At 48.0% G+C, this 19,889-nt stretch overlaps 1 long non-coding RNA gene across 1 annotated transcript; it reads right to left on the minus strand.

The window, feature by feature from the left end:
• Positions 1 to 262: 262 nt before the first annotated feature.
• Positions 263 to 9,470, minus strand: LOC120411115. The gene is made up of 3 exons (XR_005603540.1): positions 9,308 to 9,470; positions 5,107 to 5,177; positions 263 to 1,053 (listed from the first exon to the last, which is right to left on the minus strand). It is a non-coding gene; the product is annotated as an uncharacterized LOC120411115 (long non-coding RNA).
• Positions 9,471 to 19,889: the final 10,419 nt, after the last annotated feature.

Below are 19,889 nucleotides of genomic sequence, written 5' to 3' on the forward strand. Positions count from 1 at the left end.
TTGTGTCTGTGCTGGGTCTGCAGAGCTCCCTTCCCTTCCCTTCCCTTCCCTTCCCTTCCCTTCCCTTCCCTTCCCTTCCCTTCCCTTCCCTTCCCTTCCCTTCCCTTCCCTTCCCTTCCCTTCCCTTCCCTTCCCTTCCCTTCCCTTCCCCCCCATTCTGCTCACCCAGGTTTCCCTCTGCTTGCCAGCACAGTTTATTTTTCCATTTTTATTTTGCATCACACCTTTTTGGTGCATTTAAAAAAAAATTTATTTGCCTTAGATTAAACACTTCAGCCACAGAAAATCCCTCCCCACACGAAACTCAGGGAGCTGTGGAATATTTAAACTGTCCCCAGCCATCCCTTTTTGCTCACCCTTTTCCAGTGGGCTGCTGGAAAGTGACACCACAGACCGGAGGATTGTTGATCCTGATTTCAGAACAGCCCCAGAGAGCTCTGAATTCTTGCATTAACTTGATGGCAATAACATGGATCTCAAATTTGGGAAGCCTCTGGAGCAGGAAAACCTTGTGTTTTTCCCCACAACTCTTTGATTTCTTCTTGATCATGGAGAAAATGAGGTTTGGTGGGGTTTGTGGAGTTCTCCTAAATCTCTCTCCGCTCCCCTGCCCACGTCCTTCCAGCCCATTTGATTTCCCCCGTGCCCTGCCGAGGCTGGCTGAGCCCAGGGGTGGCCGTGCCTTCTTCAGAGCCCTGGGAATGTCCTGCAGGAGCAGGAAAAGAGCCCCTGATCCTTGCCAGGGCCGTGGGAAGAGGTGACAGGTGACTGCTCGTCCCAAGGCAGCAGAGGGCATCCATGAGTTTGGAGATGCATCTCCGGAGCTGCAGGAGCACCGGCAGGCCCTGGGACTGAAGGGTGAACGAGGCAGATTCCAGCTCTTCTCCTGTCAGTCCTGAGCAGATTCCTAAGTTCTCAGGTGTATCTTCAGGGGATTTCCCCCAGTCGCTCCTGAGCAATTTATAAATCACAGGGCCGAGCAGAAATCCTGGTGGGATTCCTCTTGCCTGCCTGGAAGCAGTGCACTGATGTGGCAGGTGCAGATAAAGGTCTCTGTAAACACAGAAGTTATTTAATTGAATTCAAATTTAATTGCTGGAAATTCGCACCTTTCCCAGGAATTCCTTAGCTCACTTAGCCAGGATATTTACACCAGTGGAATTATTTATAAACACTGAGCATGGCAGGGCAGATTTGTTCAATAATTTCAGCAAAAGTTTGCAAGATCATCACTTCCCCCAGCACTTGGTGATAAGGCACAGAGATAACACTTCCTCCAGTATATCCAGCTTTATCCAAAGAGGATTGATGCCAGCTTGGGATTGATCCCTCAGATCCCTGACATTAAAACTTTTCTTTAGCAGTCCTCTAAGAATGACCCCAAGTCAGGTACCTCTCACTTCATGCTCTCTAATTTACTAATTTTAATGAACATTATTATCTAAATTTAAACTCACACGGTTCTGACGCTGCAATAGTGGTGAAACTCCAGGGGTGGACAAACAGAGACGATGTTTTATGGGATGTGCCACAGCCAATCCCACAGGAAGGCTGCCGAGAGCACAGAGATGTGAGAGCACCTCTGCTTTAACAACCAGATCGACTCATTTTGTGAGCAAAAACAACCGTGGAGCTCCTGCAGGAGATCCCCAGGGCCATGGGGAAGGGTCACAGCCCCCCTGAGCCCCCTGGTTTCCCCTTCTCTTCCCAGTCCCTGGCAGCTTACAGGGAGTGGCACGGAGCCAGTCCCTGCGGGCACAGCGTGGAGGGGGCTCCTTCCCGAGCGTTTAAAAGTCTGACAAACTGTTTGCAGTTCTAGCAGGGATCAACACATTTCGAGAATTAAACCCAACATCTTGGATGGCCAATAGTGCTCCCAACAAGGGCTCTTTCTTTAGCCCAATGCACAAGGGACCTTTCTTCAGTAAGCTATAAAATCACTTACTATAAATCAATTATTTTTGTACTGATTTATTAACTGCTCTCCAGCTGGTCAGATTGGCACTTAAAAAAACCCAAAAACCTCCTGGATGGTCCTACTGAAATTTTCAAAAGGATTTTTCTCTGGAACACTGCTGGTCCAACCTCATTATGGTCTCCCCTGGTAGTCCCCATATTCCTAAATGCTCCTAAGCTGCCAAGCATGGAAGCACCAACCCACATGGAGCACATCCAGCCTCGGGGCGAAACAGCCCTGACATGAGCTGCCTTGGGAACTCCTGCCTGGAGCTCCTTCAGAAGCCTCTCTGCCAGCTTGGAAAGGAGGGAACTTGCCCAACAGGAGCACATTCTTGAGGAATTTGGGCTGGATATGCTCCCAACACTTGGTGATGCTCCAGAGGACCATCCTCCCAACCCCCAGCCCTGGGATTTCTGCTGCTGTGGGAGTTTCAGGAGCTTGGAATTGGAAGTTTCAGGCTCTCCTACCTTGACAGCCCATCCATCAGGGAGAATGTCCTCACAACTCAGTTTTTCTGGCTTTTCCTGCGTGTTTTGGCTGAAATCTGAAGCAACACAGCGCAGCTTGTGCTGCATATCCCTGACAATTTCCCTCTGCCCCGGAGTTTGGGCACTCACCAGGTGTTTGGTGACACCTCAGCCTGAAATCTAGGCTGGCAGTGCCACCTGGCAGGTGATGGCCTTGGCAGGGACCATGTGGTGGCCCAGGACCAGCCCGGCCTGGACAATTTCCAACTCCATCTCAGCCATTTCTTCTTCAGGGCACAAAGGACTGATGGGCCCCAGTCAGCTCTCAGCTTCCCTGTCCACACAGACACCTCCAAACCTTCTCCATGCCCACCCCAGGATGCATCTGCCCCAATTTCCACCAGGAAAGGAACACACAAAACGTCCCTTTAGGTCTGGGTTCCTTCCCCTGTCCAGCCATCCCTCAGGCTCACTCCAAACATGCCAGGTTTGCATTTGGAGCGTGCCACAAGAGCAGAAATAACCAAACAGAGACTCCAGCTGACCTCACAGTGTCCAGAGCCTGGCTGAGCTCAGGGGGCTGATTCCTGACCACAGGGAGCCAGACATCCCGGGTGGGAATGGTGCTGATCCACGGCGGCTCCTGGTACTGAGCTAAGCCAGAACCTTCCAGGTCCTCCAGTCACAAATAGGAACCATTCCATCGAGCTGCCAGTCCCCTGTGATCCCAGTCTTTTGTGATCCCAGTCCTTCAAGATCCCAGTCCTCCAAGATCCCTGTGATCCCACTCCCCCATGATCCCAATCCCCCATGCTCCCAGTCCCCCATGCTCCCAGTCCTCTGTGCTCCCAGTCCTTTGTGATCCAAGTCCTCTGTGATCCAAGACCTCTGGGCTCCCATTCCTTTGTGACCCCAGCCCACCAAGATCCCACTCCCCCATGATCCCAATCCCCCATGATCCCAATCCCCCATGCTCTCAGTCCCCCATGCTCCCAGCCCCCCATGCTCCCAGTCCCCCATGCTCCCAGTCCTCTGTGATCCCAGTTCTCCAAGATCCCAGTCTCCTGTCCTCTCTCTCATGTTCTCCCAGTCCCTCGCAGCTGCACCGGCAGCGCTGCCTCCTCCAGGGACCCGGCCAGCGCAGAGCCTTTGATTCAGGGCTCACACTGGAAGTGAGGTGGGGTGTTCCTACTTCCCAGATAAATTACACCCGAGAATCGATGGATTTTTCCAGCCCCGAGGCACAGAGGAGGGGGGGGTTCACAGTAATTGCATTTGCATTGATTTATATTTGGACTCTCTTTGGGGTTTTGCTGGGTTTCCAAAGGAAATGCTTTTAATGAGGTCAAAAATAATGTTCAGAGTCCAAGCCCCAAATATTCCAGAGACCTCAGAGGGAAGGATCTCCCAGTGGAGAAGGTGCTGCTCCCGCAGGGCTCAGGTCCTGCATCCCTGCACACCTGGGAACTCTGGGAGGGGAAGAGAGGAGAAAACCAGTGAGGTTTTTCATGTGTGCCTCTGGCTCTACAAATATTTCCAGGAGTTGGTGAAGTTGAGGACAATTTTTTCTCCTTCTAAATATTAACTGAGTTAGCAGTTTGCTTTTCTGAATAATGTCTGCACTGGAATCAGACCTTTTCCAACTGATCCGTTATAGGAAACTCCTAAAAATTGTTTTTAAATATTTAGAACTACCTTTGGCACTGATTCTGGCATTCTGGAATATTTTTCCCTTTCCTTGTGACCTCATTTAAACACTAATTTTTGGTAAAACCATGAAATCTTGAAATAATTTCATTTTGCTTCAAGAGAAGATTTCCCAAAGAAGGAAATCTCTATAGCTTTAAAATCCAATCAGATCTTACAATTCAAATCCGTTTACAGAGGAAATTTCCTTTAAAAAAAATGAATAAATGACTCTGTACCTTCAGCTTGAATCCGTGGCTGCTGGAGTTTAATTGCTTCTCCTTGTGGCCCTAAAACCAGGGCAGCTTCAAAGCAAGGGTGGCTTCTATTAAATTTAATTACCCTTTCCTGCAACTCGCATGGCAAAGGTGCTACAGCGACTCCAGGAAGGTGCTGATGAATCAGGGACAGGTTCCAAACAAAAATATGGATTAAACAGCAATTCCAATGCAAGCAAAAGCTGCCTGTGCGCAGAGGTGTTTGTACCCCAGATAAAATCCTAAAACACGGAACCAGGGGTCATCCCTGTGCCTGTTATTTCCACTCTGCTTCGACTCCAACACGTGTCAAGTGTCAGCAATGTCCCCAGTCCCCTCCGTATTCGTGTCCAGCCAGCCTGGATTTCCCCCCTGTTCCCACACACGCTGCTCTATTAATGCCAACAGGTGCCCTCAGCATTGCAAAGGTTGTTCCAAACATCCCCCAAGAAGCCCCATTTAATCCTGCCTGGCCTGCACATGGAGCACTCCGCTGTCAACATGAGGTTCAGTATTAAAACAAGGGAATCTTGATGGGGATGATTAAACCTGGACATGGGAATGCTCATCTGTTCCCTCAGATTGGTTCTGTCACCTTAAAAAAGGACATGTGCGAATTCATTTGGGCGCTGTGGGGTTTGCAATGAGGGGAAGGGCTGTTTGTGTTTAGCTCAAGTGCAGGAAATTGAATTTGTAGATGAGACAATGTGAGACATCAAACCCAGCCCGTGCTCACCTGGTGCTCTGGCTCGTGCTGATGTGACAGGATCTCGTTTGGGAACGGAGGGATGGCTCGTTTTCTGAGAGCTGGGGAGAGACACCAGAGGAACACGAGTGAGAGGAGCAAATCCACCCCAAATGAGCCAGTAACTCCTCTACAGCTTCCCCATGAGGGGCAGTTCTGATCTCTGCTCCCTGGGATAAGGACTGGACCCAGGGAACGGCTGCAGCTGGGCCAGGGCAGGGTTAGGTTGGATTTTGGGAAAGGTTCTTCCCCCAGAGGCTGCTGGGCACTGCCCAGGCTCCCCAGGGAATGGTCCCAGCCCCGAGGCTGCCAGAGCTCCAGGAGTGTTTGGACAGCGCTGCCAGGGATGCCCAGGGTGGGGCTGTTGGGGGGTCTGTGCAGGGCCAGGAGCTGCACTGGATGATCCTTGTGGGTCCTTTCCAACTCAGGACATTCCATGGGTCTATAATGCCTTGACTGGGTGGTACCCACTGTTTGGGGCAGAACATGAACTCCAGGCGGAGAAGCACCTTGGAAATGCAGGAAGAACTCAATTCCCACAACATCCCAAGCACGGATGAGCTCTGTCCCCACAACCCCCAGGTTGTGCCACAGTCACCCTGCTCCAGATACAAATGGAATTTGTGATTCTCGCTGCGACAGAGCTGGGAATCAGTCAGGCTGTCCCTGCCTGGAGAAACAAACCCTGGGAAGAGAGACCCAGCAGGTGGGAGAGCCAAAGCAGCAGGTCAGGGTAGGAGGGGAGGGAGACAGAAAGAAATCAGGGGCTGGGAGCCGCTCTGAGCGTAAGAAGTAATAATCACCCTCACAGATGCTTAGCTCTAACAGCCTGACAAGATCCCTTCCTTCACAGAAGAGCTATTTGATTGCTCCCACACTTGTTTCCATCCCAAACCCCCGGGTTGCAATGTCTTCGTGACACTCCAAATATCCACAGAGCTCTTTGAAGTTGAATTTTAATGTGTTTATTGACACCAGCTATGATATTTCAAAACACATGGGCTACAAATTGTTACCATGCGTGGCGAGTGTTTACAGTAATCCCTGTATTAAAACAAACTCAGCCTTTCCTGATGATTTTATATCTTCTTACTGACTCACTTGCCTGTGTTTATTTAAACTCCTGTTGAGGGTTTTTTTTTAATATTCAACACTTTTGAAACATTAAAAAAAACCAACCCCAACCCTATCTGCAGATGTCAGATAGTTTTGAAACATTTTGCCTTGGTTTTTATGGGCTCCACATGGCCCAAGCCTCCCTCTTGAATTTTCCCTGCATGAAAGAGAAATGGTTTAAAGCTCTCTGGTTTTAGTGTCTACTGTTAAAAGTGATGTCTTAGGAGAATCCCTACAGAGCACAAGACTCCTCCAGGATCCTTGGAGCACCGAAGTTCCTTGGAGGGAGCAGGACCCACTCCCACAAGTGCTCTCAGACATTCCCTCTGCCAAACAACTCCAAAAAACCCCATCAACTGTGGCAGGAACAACACCACTGGGAAAAAGAGCAAAACCAATGTTTGCTAGATGAAAAAAAATCTAAACTGGGGGGAAATAGATTTCCTTTGGAACTCCTAAAAGATAGGGAGGAAGGGAAATGGAATCTGCAAACAAATTATAAAATAGAAATCAGGCTACAAACATTGTTCTTTAAAAGGAAACTTAAATTCTGTGTGGCTAAACTGGAGCAGCTCTGGGGACTCTTCCGTGCCCTCCTTCTCCTTGGGCTCCCGAAGTCCAGCCTGTATCTCTGGGGGTGGCTGGATTCAAGGGCATCCTCTAAAATGTAATAAACCCTGCGAGTGATGGACAACTGGGGAGGTGCAGAACCCACCGGCATTCAGATTTAATTCAGTAGTTTGGAACTCAGCATCTGAGAACTACTCAGAGCTCACAGGTTATTTTTTTCCATGCTGGAGTAAAGCAGGCAGGCTCTGAGCATAAGAAGTGATGTAAAGTGTGCCTAAACAAAAGTCTTGGTGGAAAATTTATATATTTAGGGTAATGGTCTTGGTTATTTGAAAAGGAAGAGGAATCCTGGAAAATATTTCTATTTTTTAATTGTCTGAAGGTTCTGAATCGGTTTAAAGGGTTTCACTAACCTGAGATCCAAGCACTCATCCTCAAATTAACAAATTTCCTGGGAAATGGAAAAATTGAGGCCTTGGGAAATAACTCCGCAGCTCTGTCATGCTGCAGGGACCACCCCAAAACCCCTGGAATCACCTCCCACATCACCTCTTGCATCTCCAAAGGGGAATTCCAGGCTAGCCCTGGTCCCTCCCAGCGAAAGAACCGGCATTTGACAGGAAAACTGAAGGAAAGCAGCACTTCTATCATCCTGCACAGAGCACTCCGGGATGAACAAGTGGCACAAAGATGTCCCCAACATCTGCATCCAGCTGTGCCAGCCCCTCCCTGTCACACACACAGCTCAGGGGCTCTGCAGGTAAAAGAAATTGGAATTCCTGGGAGTTTTGAGGCTGTGTGATGGTGAACCCGGGAAAAGCAGGGCTCTCTCACCCCTAATTCAGCATTAAACAGGCCCCGAGCTGCTCTGCAATCTCATTGTTACTTCATTCAGCCCAGCTCCGAGCGTGTTCCGAGGGCTCTGGGCTGGGGTTCACGAGCAGATGGCTCAAAGCTGGGGGTGAGGGATGGAAGAGACAGGTGGAAAGCATTGCCACATTCCCATGGAGTGTGCAGGGTCCTCTGGAGCAGGGCCAGGGGCTCAGGTCAGAGCAGTCACACGTCCCGCGAGCTGCGCCGGAGCATCCCTCAAACCCAGCTAAGCAAACAGCCCCGAGAGCCAAGTGCCAGCTCCAGCTGGCATCCTGGGGCCTTTTCTCCTGCAGTTGTGGCAGTTTTGGGAGGTTATGAAAAGTTTACTAATGAGAAACATTTTGGGACACGGTGCCAACAGGCTCGGTCTGGAGGAAGAGCTGTAAATGACACGAGAATGTAAAACTGTGGTGGAAAGTCTGGAGCTGCGGCTCCACACCCTGAGCAGTGCTGGCTGTTTGTACATCCCAACAATTCTGGGCACCAGGGGAGTTGTCTGCCTGCTCTGAAGGTGTTTACACTGTGCTTTCTAAATATTTAAAGCCACTGATGACATTAAAGACAACTCGTGCTCCTCAGTGACTTTGTTCACTTCGGTTTGCAGGACCAGCTCTTCTTTTTAAAATAGGAATTTGATCCAGCAAAGGGCTGTGAGAGCCCTGAGCAGCCAGGGATCCTCAGCAAATAATTTTGGCAACTCTCTTTAACTCATCTTAGCCAATTTCTGTTGGGAAATAATATCTCGTTTTGATTTCTGTGTGAGAAGCACTTGCAAACAACTTTTTTTGCCCAGCAAGGACTTCCCAGTGATCAGCTCAACTCCAAACACCCACTCTGAGGCAGAAATCAGCACCAACATCGAAGTGACAGATGAGAAGGCAGCAAATCCCAACAGAAGCTTCCTCCCTGGTTGGTCTGCTGGGAGCAGTTCCAGGCAGCACTGCCAGGGCTGGACACCCATCCTCACGGGGAGCCGATATTTGGGTGCAGCAGGAGAGCAGGGCAGGCTTTGTCGGTGTCCCAGTGCTATCCATCACTGTGTTTACCATCTTTTCCTTTTCTTTCCATAACTCCTGGCTTCACTCACGTCTGGGTGTTTTCTAACCAGCCTTTAGGTAATAAATCAAAGCTGTCAGCGTTGGAAGAAAATTAATGTGAGAAGCTGTTCCAAAGGCCACCAGCCTTTTCCCTACTCCGTGTGTGCTGTGTTAATCCAGGATTCCTCAACAGCTTTCAAAGTTTTCCTATTTCCACAAAGTTTGGAGGCTCCAGATGCCTTTTTTTTTTTTTTTTTTTTTTTGAAGGGTGGCTTTGTACCCTGCAAAAACCCAAATTCCTGGAGTTTCAGAGAGAAATGAGGGTGCTCAGCACAGCTCCAAAGCTGACCCTGGGCTATCTCCAGCCAAGCCACAAGCAAAACCTGGACCCTGAGCTGGAATATGTCGGGGGCTGAATCTGGGTTGAACTTTTACAGAGGAAAAGGCCAAATAATTAGAAACCAATCCTGCTCCTGTGCCCTGTAGTGATGACGCCGGTTGAATTATTCATCGGGAGTTATTTATCCCAGGAATGTGGCTGGCATTTCTGCTGAATACATTACTTGCAAGTTTTGATTTCTCGTTTCATTACTCACCCTGCTCCGACTCCAACCTCCTCATTTCTGAAAGTCTCTTTTCCAAGGCTGAGAAAAGGAACGCTTGGGACACAACCTTCAGCCGATGTGATCCAGCAAACGCCTCCCTGGGAACGGGCAGCCTGGCAGCTCCGGCATTTCCCTGGAACTCTGGAAAAAGCAATGTTCTTACCCCATTCAGCTGCAGATGAACTCTGTAACCCCGGGCAAATCACTTTGTTCCCCGCACCTCTGGCTGCACATTTATAAAATGGACAGAGTATTTCACTGTAAGATACTGTAAGGGCAGATATGTTAAATTGCCCAGTTACTATGGAAACTGGGAAAGCTCCTAATGCAGATGGATGAGTGCAGGAGCAGATGCACCTGACTGAAGAATCATGAGCAGTTGGGAACTTCATCAGGTAAAATCATGGTGTAATCAGAAGGATTGTGGGAGCCACCAAAAATTCCTTTCATAGAAAGTACCTGCTTATTAAATTTGGCTCTGGGCTGACACTGAAGGTTTTCCCTTGAACATTTTCAAACTCTCACATTGAATTGTTCTGTTTAAATTTCTTCTGAGGTGTTCAGGTAGCAACTAAAATTCTGTCCTAGCAAACAAAGATCATTAAAACCAGAAGAGCAATTGCAAAATCAGCCCAGAAGTCTGAAGACTGAGACATATTGAGGAAGCAGTTTAATTCCCAAACTAAAAATCTCATGAGCCACTTAAAGAGAAAGTACCAAGCAACTGCTGAAGCAACTGTGGCAGTTTTCCCTCCACTCAGAGACTACTGGTTTTTATTAAATATCCACAAAACATTGGTGCTCCCTGCTTTTGGATCAGAATTCAGCTCTCAGCTGCCCAGCTGGACACCTAAAGGTAGCTCAGAGCTTTTTCCAAGCACAAATGGAGCAAGGACTTCATCACCCAGGCCAATGTGTGCCTGTTAATCCCTGCAGCAGAACCAGAAGAGAGAACCCACTTGTCTCCTTTGCTGATGTCCTAAATAAACACGGGATTTGCTTTCTTAGCCCTCAGAATCTGAGTGGTGGATTTGGTTTTCAAAAAGGTGTTTCAGATATGGAGGTTCCCCCTCACCTTCAGCACATCCCACTATAACAATTCTGAGGCATTTCAAACTTCAGACCTCGAGCTACTTCTCATTGTCCTATGAAATTATCTGGGCTTTTGACATGAGAAATGATGAGAAATCCTGGAAGTAGCACTTACTGAAGTGAGGCTGCTCAGTTTTGGGGGTTTCAAAATGGGTTTGCCATTGCCAGGGGCTCCTGAAGTCACAGCTGGGTCTCACTGGGGCAGAGCACTCAAGGCTTTCAATTCCTGCAGGGAATGAAAGCCACGGAGCTGCTGCCGAGGGAAATGCTCAGGATGAAAGCAGTGATCGTGGCTCTGGGGCAAGGAATAAATGCCCACAGGGTGAGGAGAGATTGGGTAAACAAAGCAAATCAGAGCCTCACGCTGCACAATGCCACGGGTGGGGATTCCAGCTGGCAGCGTCAGCCCTGGAGCACTCAGGGACCGCTTGGCTACCACTTGTCAGGATCCAGGAGTCAGAGCCACAGGTACCCCTCAGCAAGGCCCCCAAAGCCAGGGCTCACCAGAACTCCGCTCCACACTCATCACAGAGGGAGAACCCTCACCCAAACCCTGGCAAACCGAGAATTTCTACTGTGCTGCCCAAAGAGTTGAGCTCGCCCCGGGAGGAAAAGCCCTTCCTTGGGTAATGGGCATGGCAGGTCCTTGCTGATGTTCAAATCAAGGCCTCTAAGAACAGGTGCAGTTTTTTGGCCAGAGATTCATGCCATCAACTATTTTGAATTTGTTATTATTGAAATAGAAATGTGGTGAAATGCTGGTGGCAGCAGTGCAGTGACGGTAACTCTGACCTGGCCCCACATGGTGCAACCAAGACCCTCAAAATGATTCCAAACTGCCTCCTCCTCTCTGCTGCGAGAGGATTGTCAGCTGCTTAATTATAGTGAAAAGCAATTAAAAATGCAAATAGTTCACCGATAAACACTCTCTGCACAAGTCCCCGTGGCGCTTGTGGATAATACTCTTCAGTGGGATACTGTGTGCAACAGTGAGAGCATCCAGTTTGGAATGGGGGAGAACTGCTCCCTGCTGAATTTCAGGCTCCACCAAGACACTTGAGAACATCAGATGTCTGTGAAAAGCATTCTGTGATTCCACGGATCAGTTCCCAGCAAAGATCGCGGTGTAACCCAGCGCAGGTGAAGCTCCAAGTGCCTCCAAGGAAGCAGAACTCCGAGGAGGAGGGCAGCCAGTGCACAAGGACAAAACTCCCCAAACCCCAGCCGTGTGTCACCTGGCCCCTCCGGCAGGCAGGGAATCCATTCTCTGTCATTCAGGTGTCGGGTTCCACCTCGCTGTTCACGCAGGGAAAGGCGATCCCGCGCGGGGCACTGAGCGCAGTAATTTGACAGCGAAAACAAACAAGTGAAAGGAGGCTTTGGAGGCATCAAAGGGCAAAGCGTGGCACTGTCGGCAGCACCATCACCGGGGGCTGCCCCAGCAGGGCTGGCACTGCCCCAGGGCCACGGGTCAAGCAGCACTTTGCCCCTGCTTGTTGCCCTCGCCGTTTATTAGCCTGGATTTGCTGTGCTTAAAATTCATGTGAGTTGAATCTCCCCAGGCCGGGGATTGTCCTTCCCAAGGAGTGGATTTTACCCCTTACCCTAAGGTTGCAGGCAGGAGGTTAATAAATGGGAAATCCTTGGTGGGAAGGCACTTAATTTTAGGAATACAGACAACTGGGGAAGAAATCTGGTCTGGGATTTTAGGAGTGAGGAGTAAAATCTGCTGTTACACCTTTACGGGGTGGCAAAGTCGGAAAGGACTGGGAGCTCTTCATTCAATGCAAATTCAAACCTCACTTTTAAAAATTATTATTATTATCATTAATATTAATATTATTATTATTGGAATTTTTTCTCTCTAACAAACTGGCCTAATGATGGGAGTTAATGACACTGCAATGCCCACACTGTGGTTTGAGCAAGGCACACCCATCCATGTCCCACTGCCAGCAGCAGCCAGGGAGCAGCCGCAACAACGGGGAGGATTTTCCAGCTCACTTGTGAACCTCCCATAGCACCGACTGTAAATCATTCCCAACAGTATTATCCACCCATCTGGGAGCAGAGTGCAACCACTGAGACAACCTGAGGATCCCAGGCTCCTTTCAGCAGCCGGGGAAAGGAGCCTCATGGGTGGGATTTGAAGAACTCAGCAATTCCACGGCTCCATCCCACTCCTGCAGCAGGGACAGTGCTTCCCACTGGCTGCCTCCGGCACACTTCCCATGGATCAGGGGCTTTTATTCTCTTTATTTTCACTTCTATCCCAAAACGGTGATGGCTGGAGTGTGGTTGGGTGGTGGAGGTCCAGCTCCCAGCGGAACAGGGAAGTGGTTTCAGAGGAAAATCCCATGTTTTCCAAGACTTGGTTGTCAGATTGGCTTTGGTAAAAAGCCTCCTGCACCCTCCTTCTGCAAAAGCCTTCCTGGAGCAGGAAAATATTGGGATAATGGCTCTAAGCTGAGAGAGGCCACATTTAAATCAATTATTGGGATGAAATCCTTCCCTGTGAGGATGGAGAGGCCCTGGCACAGGGTGCCCAGAGAGGCTGTGGCTGCCCCTGGATCCCTGGAAGTGTCCAAGGCCAGGCTGGACGGGGCTTGGAGCCACTCAAGTCACTGGCCATGGTATGAAGAGCACACGAATGTGGTAAACCAAAACTTCCAGTGTTTTTCAGCATAAAAATCAGTCAAATGAAAGCTCAGGCAGTGAGAGTGAACCATCAGCAAACAGCTTATAATCAGGTTTTCTTTTTCCTTTTTTACACACACCTACAACAGTATTAGAGTTAAATAAAAATAACAGAGCTCACCGAGTCTATTCAAAGCATCATTTATTTTAGAGCCTCTGAATAATTCTCTGTAGGCTTCATCAATTCATATACTCACACATTAATTATCCGAACTGGTTGCCTAAATCCCAGCCAGTTCCTTGGCTCCAAGCCTATAGTTTTTCACATGTTCTTCATGTAAAAAGGAAGAAATGTATAAATGAGAAATTAACTACTTTTGTACTGCTTTTAATCCAAAAATATATCAAGAAAAAACCTGACTTTCAAACCCTTGCCCACTGCCTTTAATTATTTGCTGCAATCAATTTTGTTGGAGCAGCCCTTTGAGAGAAGATTCTTTTTTGATACAGAACTGGAATTTTCTTGGGGCAAACATACCCAGTTCCTTCCATTTCTTTCCAAAGCTGGGATGACTGACAAATCCTTTTCCCAAGGAGGCCAAATTCACTCCAAGTCTCTTTTGGGATGCCCCATCCAGGTGTCCCCTGCCCACCCTGTCCATGTGTTCTGCCAAATCATGGGGGTGATTTAAAGAACACAGAGACCAATGGAAAGAATGGTCTGATTTTACTTTGAATGTAAAGGCAACACAAAAGTGAAATGATACATCCAACAAAACTGCGCACTTGGCTTCAGCAACAAGCAAAAATAAGCCAGGTGATGCACCTGATCATTACTATAAGGGAGAAAGGAGAGTGATTGAGAAAGATCCGTCACCAGTGGCCTGAATACCTCACCATCACCCAGATGATGAAGTCCAGAGTCCAGAGTCTGCAATTGCTGGGGAGCTCCACTTTGCAGAGAGGACTTGGAGAACCCTTCCCAGCAATTGGGAAAATCCCACGCCGTGCATCCTCCCTTTTCACCCACATTCGCCCTGAAAGTTATTCCAGCTTTTCTAGGCCCAAATCATCAAGTCAAAGTGACTTGATTACATTTTTAGCACAGAAACTCCTGGATCTGATGGCACACGTCCCGAGCAGGCAGGGTCAGGCCTCGGCTGAGAGGGTTTTCTCCTAAAATACCCTCCAAACAGGCCTCTATTCATGTCAGTTGGGAAAGTTTCTTAAAGAAACGATCCATTTCTTGCAGATAACTACACAAGGTTATACAGAGCTAGCATGAGCGTCTTTGTCATCTATTTTTAGCTAAATAGCACTGATGGTGCTCACACAGTGTTAGGATTCATCTCGTAAGGAAGCTCTGGCTGAGGCCTGCGCTCAGGCCTGCGGTAGGTAACAAACGAAGCCTTTTTTCCATCATCACCTCGATCCCCAGCCCTCCTCAAATGTCACAACTTTTCACCACACCTGAGGCGACAGAGCCTCCCCTGTGCCCAGGCTACGAGGTTTTGCTGGGAGCCGTGGATTTGTTGTGTTTGGGAGCCCTCTGGACACACCTGAGCGGGTGGGGTTCCCTCTGGCCAGGGCTCACAATAACCTGGATAAATCATCACTGGGATTATGTGGGGTGAATGGAGCAGCTCAGGAGCGTGGCCTTGCTGCCACTGCTTGAAATCTGAGTGCTTCAGCCCCCCCAGCTCCCAGCCCTGTATCCCAAATAAGCCGCCGCCGTGGATATCCCGGTGTCCCAGCCCTCCTTCCCATTCTCTCTGTGCCACCCCTCCATCCTCGGCTGTGCCTCCCCCAGGCACCCCAGAACACGCCCCCATGTCTAAAAAGCCTCTTCGTTCTCTTGCAAAGCCTAAATGAGAGCAAGTTCTCCAAATAAAAGCCAGCACGAGCCCACAGATCATAAAACAGGCCCAGAGCCATCTCCTGTTCTTTTCTTGCTTGCAATGCCTCTTGATTTGGACTGAAACAGCTCTTATCCCTGCAGTCAGCTTCAAATATCTGTCTATACACATAAATATAAACATATAAATATTTTCCAATTCCAAGTAGCAGCTACTGAGGGAATATTTGCCTATGCAGACCAATAAACTAATCCTGAGTGCCAGGTGTGCCATAATAAATTTCTCTCTCCTCTGAGTGGTTTTGATATTCTTGCTGCTATCAAATAGCTCACACATCCTTAAAACAAAACTGATTTGTTCCAGAAAAATCACAGAGCAGTTTTATTCTTAGCATAAAAAGCATTGTATTCTTTATATCTCAGACTTCCCCAGACCAAGCACTGCCACAGCCAACAGTCCATGGCTGGGAATGGCTGAGTTCTGCTGCAGCAGGTTCCAAAAGCAAGAAAATCCCCATCTCACCCACACATACTTACCAGGATTGGGGATTTATTTGTCCTAATCTAACCTGAATGCCTGTTTGTAATGGAAGTGAATATCTAAACAGATTATTGCATGTAACAGCAACAGCTTTCTCCAAAAATCACTGGGATTATTCAAACCCTAGAAGGGAAGAAAGCAGAGAGGAGTGTTTGAGTAACGTGATCTGCCAAAACAGGACGGAAACTCTTTAATAGCACCTTGCCAGAAACAATGCAGGACTGAGTCTGCTTTAAACAAGATGATTTTTCAGAATATTGTTACTGACTTTTTGTATAGTGTTAGTGAGGTTTGTGTACACTAATAAAAAATGAAAGCTGCTATTAAAAACAAATCAATGGGCTGGGCCTGGTTTTGATCACACCAGAGCTGGCCATTTGCATCGGTATTTGCAGCATCTGTTCCAATTAAGACTTGTTTTCTAGTTTAAAGATATTAGTGCAATCACTAGAGTTCTGTTGAGAACATGAATAGAGCATTGTTCTGGCAGAATGCAGTTAAACAGACTCCACAGACTCTATTAAACAGCTTTGCTGCCCAATTAGAATGGGAAGGAGTCAGGCAGACAGGGCTGCACTGGGTACCCTCTGTTCCACATGGATTTTTATGGATTCATAGTCAATGAAAACGGCTAACGTGGAACATGTGTGGGGAAAGCACGGGCTGCAGGCTGGCTTGAGGCAAGGCAAACGGAGCATCCAGCCCTTTCTCGGGGTTTTATGGACACCAAGTTTAATGATTGTGGCTGCCGGGTGTCCAACAATGCCCAGGGATGGCACCATCTGCAGGAAGGTAAAAGGGGTTAATGTGGGAATGATGCACCAGGGGCAGAAATCCCACCAAAGGCTGGGCACAGAGGAGCCTCAATCCCAAGAAAAAATCCATCACCACCTCAAACCACACCGTGCTCCTGTGGCATTCCTCATTAGCAGCAGCTAAGAAGTCGAGGCTGTGGTCAGAGCCGAGTGAGGGCGATGCCAAAGGGCACTGCCCGCAACATTTTTGGGATCAACCTGCGATCCCACAGCTGCTTTCCCATCCACAGGACTGCTCATCCACTCTGGGCTCTGCCTGGTGTGCCAGCTCTGTGCCAGCAGGCATTGCCTCAGGGATCCCATCCCCGTGAGTCAGGATGGCCAAAGCCAGCAGGGTCTGGATGCCTGAGCCTCTGGGGCAGCTTTTAAGGGGAATGTTCTCTGTATCCCTGCTGCAGCTTTCTAAAGTATTCCGTAGCCGAGCGTGCATCCGAGCCCGGCTGCCCTGACTCCAGCTAATTAGCTCTTGGAGCTTTGATGGATGGATTGATTCCGCAGTTAAACAGAGATAAATTAACTGTCTGTCCAAACAGAGTTTGAGGGAGGAGGGAATTCTGATTAGAAAGTTATTTCATGCAGTGCTGCTCTTCCTTCTCAGCCAGTGCTGAAAACCTCTCACTTCCCTTGAGGAGGAAGCTCACGGAGCCAACGCAGACCTGCAGAGCTCCCTGGGAATTCAGCACACTCGGACCTGCAGAGCTCCCCCAAAATTCAGCACACTCAGACCTGCAGAGCTCCCCCAAAATTCAGTAAACTCAGACCTGCAGAGCTCCCTGGGAATTCAGCACAATCAGATCTGCAGAGCTCCCCCAAAATTCAGCACACTCAGATCTGCAGAGCTCCCTCAAAGTTCAGTACACTCAGACCTGCAGAGTTCCCCAGGAATTCAGAATTTGTTCATCAAACCCACAGGGGACACCCTTGGCTCAGGCTGTGCATTGCTAAAACCACTGGTGCTTCACTGATCTCTGCAGGTTGAAAAATTCACCTCTGGAGTTTAATTTCCCGACACTTTCAGGAGCATCTGAAATGTGTTTGATACTGAAACCCTCAGAACATCCAAAAACTAGCAAAAAGTTTGATTTTCTCCACACTCTAAAGGACTTTTATGTTAAAATGCTGCTTTTTTTAATCCTGAAATGGGAAATACCCAAGCATGTTTTTAAAGGTGCAATTATAGAACTAATGAAAAAATCTTTAACAACTGAGATAAGGGCTCAGAGAAAGATGGGGTTTGTTAGAATTTAAGTACCTTAAAGTGCAAATAGTTTAAAAAAACAAATGCAGCCATCACCTAAATATGTTGAACAAACAGGCATCGAGCAAGATGAATTGGAGATCATTTCATGTAAATATTAACTTTTAAAGCTTTCCAAGTGACACAGTTTAAGCAACAGAGAATGTCCCTTTACTTGCATCCTCGTACACTCAGCGGTCCTGGAAAGGAACCAGGAGGGGAAAAGAAACAAAAACAAGCAAATGCAAGGTGAAAAATAGCACTTAAGGTTTCTGCAGACGTGGCCAACGAAAGCTGGCACAGGGCTGGACTTCCCTGGATGCCTCACCTCCTCCGAAAGGCACTGGGAATGTTGGCCAAGTCCTAAACTCCCCCTCAGCCAACGCCGTTGTCTCTTCTCTCGAGTGTTAGAACACACGGGCCCAGCAAGCAGAGAAAAGTGCCTTGTTTCACATGAAAAAAACATTAAAAAGACTGATGAAGAAATAATCAGTCTCTAGGCAGGATAAAATTAAGGTTTTTCTGGTCTTTTCCTAAAATACTCTGACTTTTTTTAGCCACGCTATCTAAAAAGTCTCGAAGACGCCTGTAAGGTCTGAAGAATAAGATCTTTTCATGGTAAAAACAGGAGTCAGACCCCATTGCCCAGGTCCAGGCCTCACACAGATGGCATTGAGCCACCTCTTTCTGGTCACCCATCTTCAATCCAGCACAAAATTCGTTTTTTCCAAGGGCTGGAGGTCATCGACCTGTCTGCTCCAGGCAGCAGGAGCTGAGGCTTCGTTCTACCGTGTGCTAAAGGCAGATAAAGGCGGCTTCTCCCAGCTCCACAGGCCTTTTTTCCCCATCTCTTTCCCCCAATTCCAAAAGCCTTTTCCTGATCTCTTTCCCCAGCTCCACATGCCATTTTCCCATCTCTTTCCCCAGACCCACAGCCTTTTTTCCATCTCTATCCCCCCAGCTCCACAACATTTTTCTCCATCTCTTCTTCCCGACTCCATGAGCCTTTTCCCCATCTCTTTCCCCACAGCTCCACAGGCCTCTTTTCCTACCTCTTCTCCCCAACTCCAAAAGGCTTTTTTCCCATCCCTTTCCCCCCAAATCCACAAGCCTTTTTTCCATCTCTTCCCCCCAGCTCGACAATCCCTTTTCCCCTCTCTTTCCTCCAGCTCCACAAGCCTTTTTTTCCATCTCTTCCCTCCCACCTCCACAAGTTTTCTTCCCATCTTTTTCCACCCAGCCTCACAAGCCTTTTTTCCTCTCTTCCCCCCTAACTCCACAAGCCTTTTATTCTCTCTCGTTCCCCCAGCTCCACAAACCTTCCCTCCTCCACCTCCCAGGACAAATCCCTGACACTTGGTCACTGCTGTGATGCCTCTGATCTGCAAATCAGCCCCAGCTTTGCTCTGCACCATTGGTGTTCTGAAGGGAGGGACCAAAATGCCCCCCAAAAAAGAGAAAAATTGAGAAAAACAGGTGAAAATAAAGCAGAAAGGGAAATCTCTCTCTCATACCGAGCACATTTCTTTTTCTCTGGGTTTTTTTTCCAACTTCAAGGACCTTAATGAGGCTTAGTCCCACCAAGGAGAACCAAGGGTATGAGATTTTTCTTCTCTGTTGAAGAGGCTTTAGATCCATTAAAACTAATTACTCCTTGTTTTATGCTCCAGTAGGATGAGAAATTCCCTTGAAGCTGGGATGGGAATTAATGCCAGTGGGCAAATTTTTACTGTATGAGAAGAAAGGAGCAGGCAGCATCCAGTGGAGAGTTCTCTCCACACATTTTTTGAACAATCCCAGGGATGGTGACTCTACCACTTCCCTGTTCCAGTGTTTAACCACTCCTCAAGTGAAGAAATTGTCCCTAAAATCCAACCTGAACCTCCCCTGGCCCAACTCGAGGCTGTTTTTCCTCAGCCCATCAGTACCTTGGGGAGCACAGACAGGAATCAGCATCAGCCCCAGCGCTCCAGAGGGAATCACTTTCATCCCTAAGGAGCCTTGAAAGAGAGATTTTGGCTTTGCCGAGTATTTCCAAGGTCTGAATGCAAATTATTATTATTAATAGGATATTTTAGCCTGTCTGGATAAACTGTGCAAACAGCAGCGACATTACCCAGGGCTTCTCTTGTTTGTGCACTTCAAGCAGATCACCTTTCTCTCTGTAAGCACAGAATTCTGTCTTTATATCACATTTGGCCTTTTTTTTTTGCTGTTTCCAAAGCTGTTTAGCCCTTTGTTATTATTTTAACTGTTTATTTCTTTAACAGCTCATTATTTTCAGTGGGCTCCTGTGTCTCATTACACACAGTTCAGCTTTAAGGGGAAATGTGTCCTTTATACCGATATATTCTGCCTAAAAACATAATCAGAAGTGTTTCCTCCTCTGATAGTCA

This window comes from Corvus cornix, chromosome 21, assembly GCF_000738735.6.
Source record: "Corvus cornix cornix isolate S_Up_H32 chromosome 21, ASM73873v5, whole genome shotgun sequence".
NCBI classification, from domain to species: domain Eukaryota; kingdom Metazoa; phylum Chordata; class Aves; order Passeriformes; family Corvidae; genus Corvus; species Corvus cornix.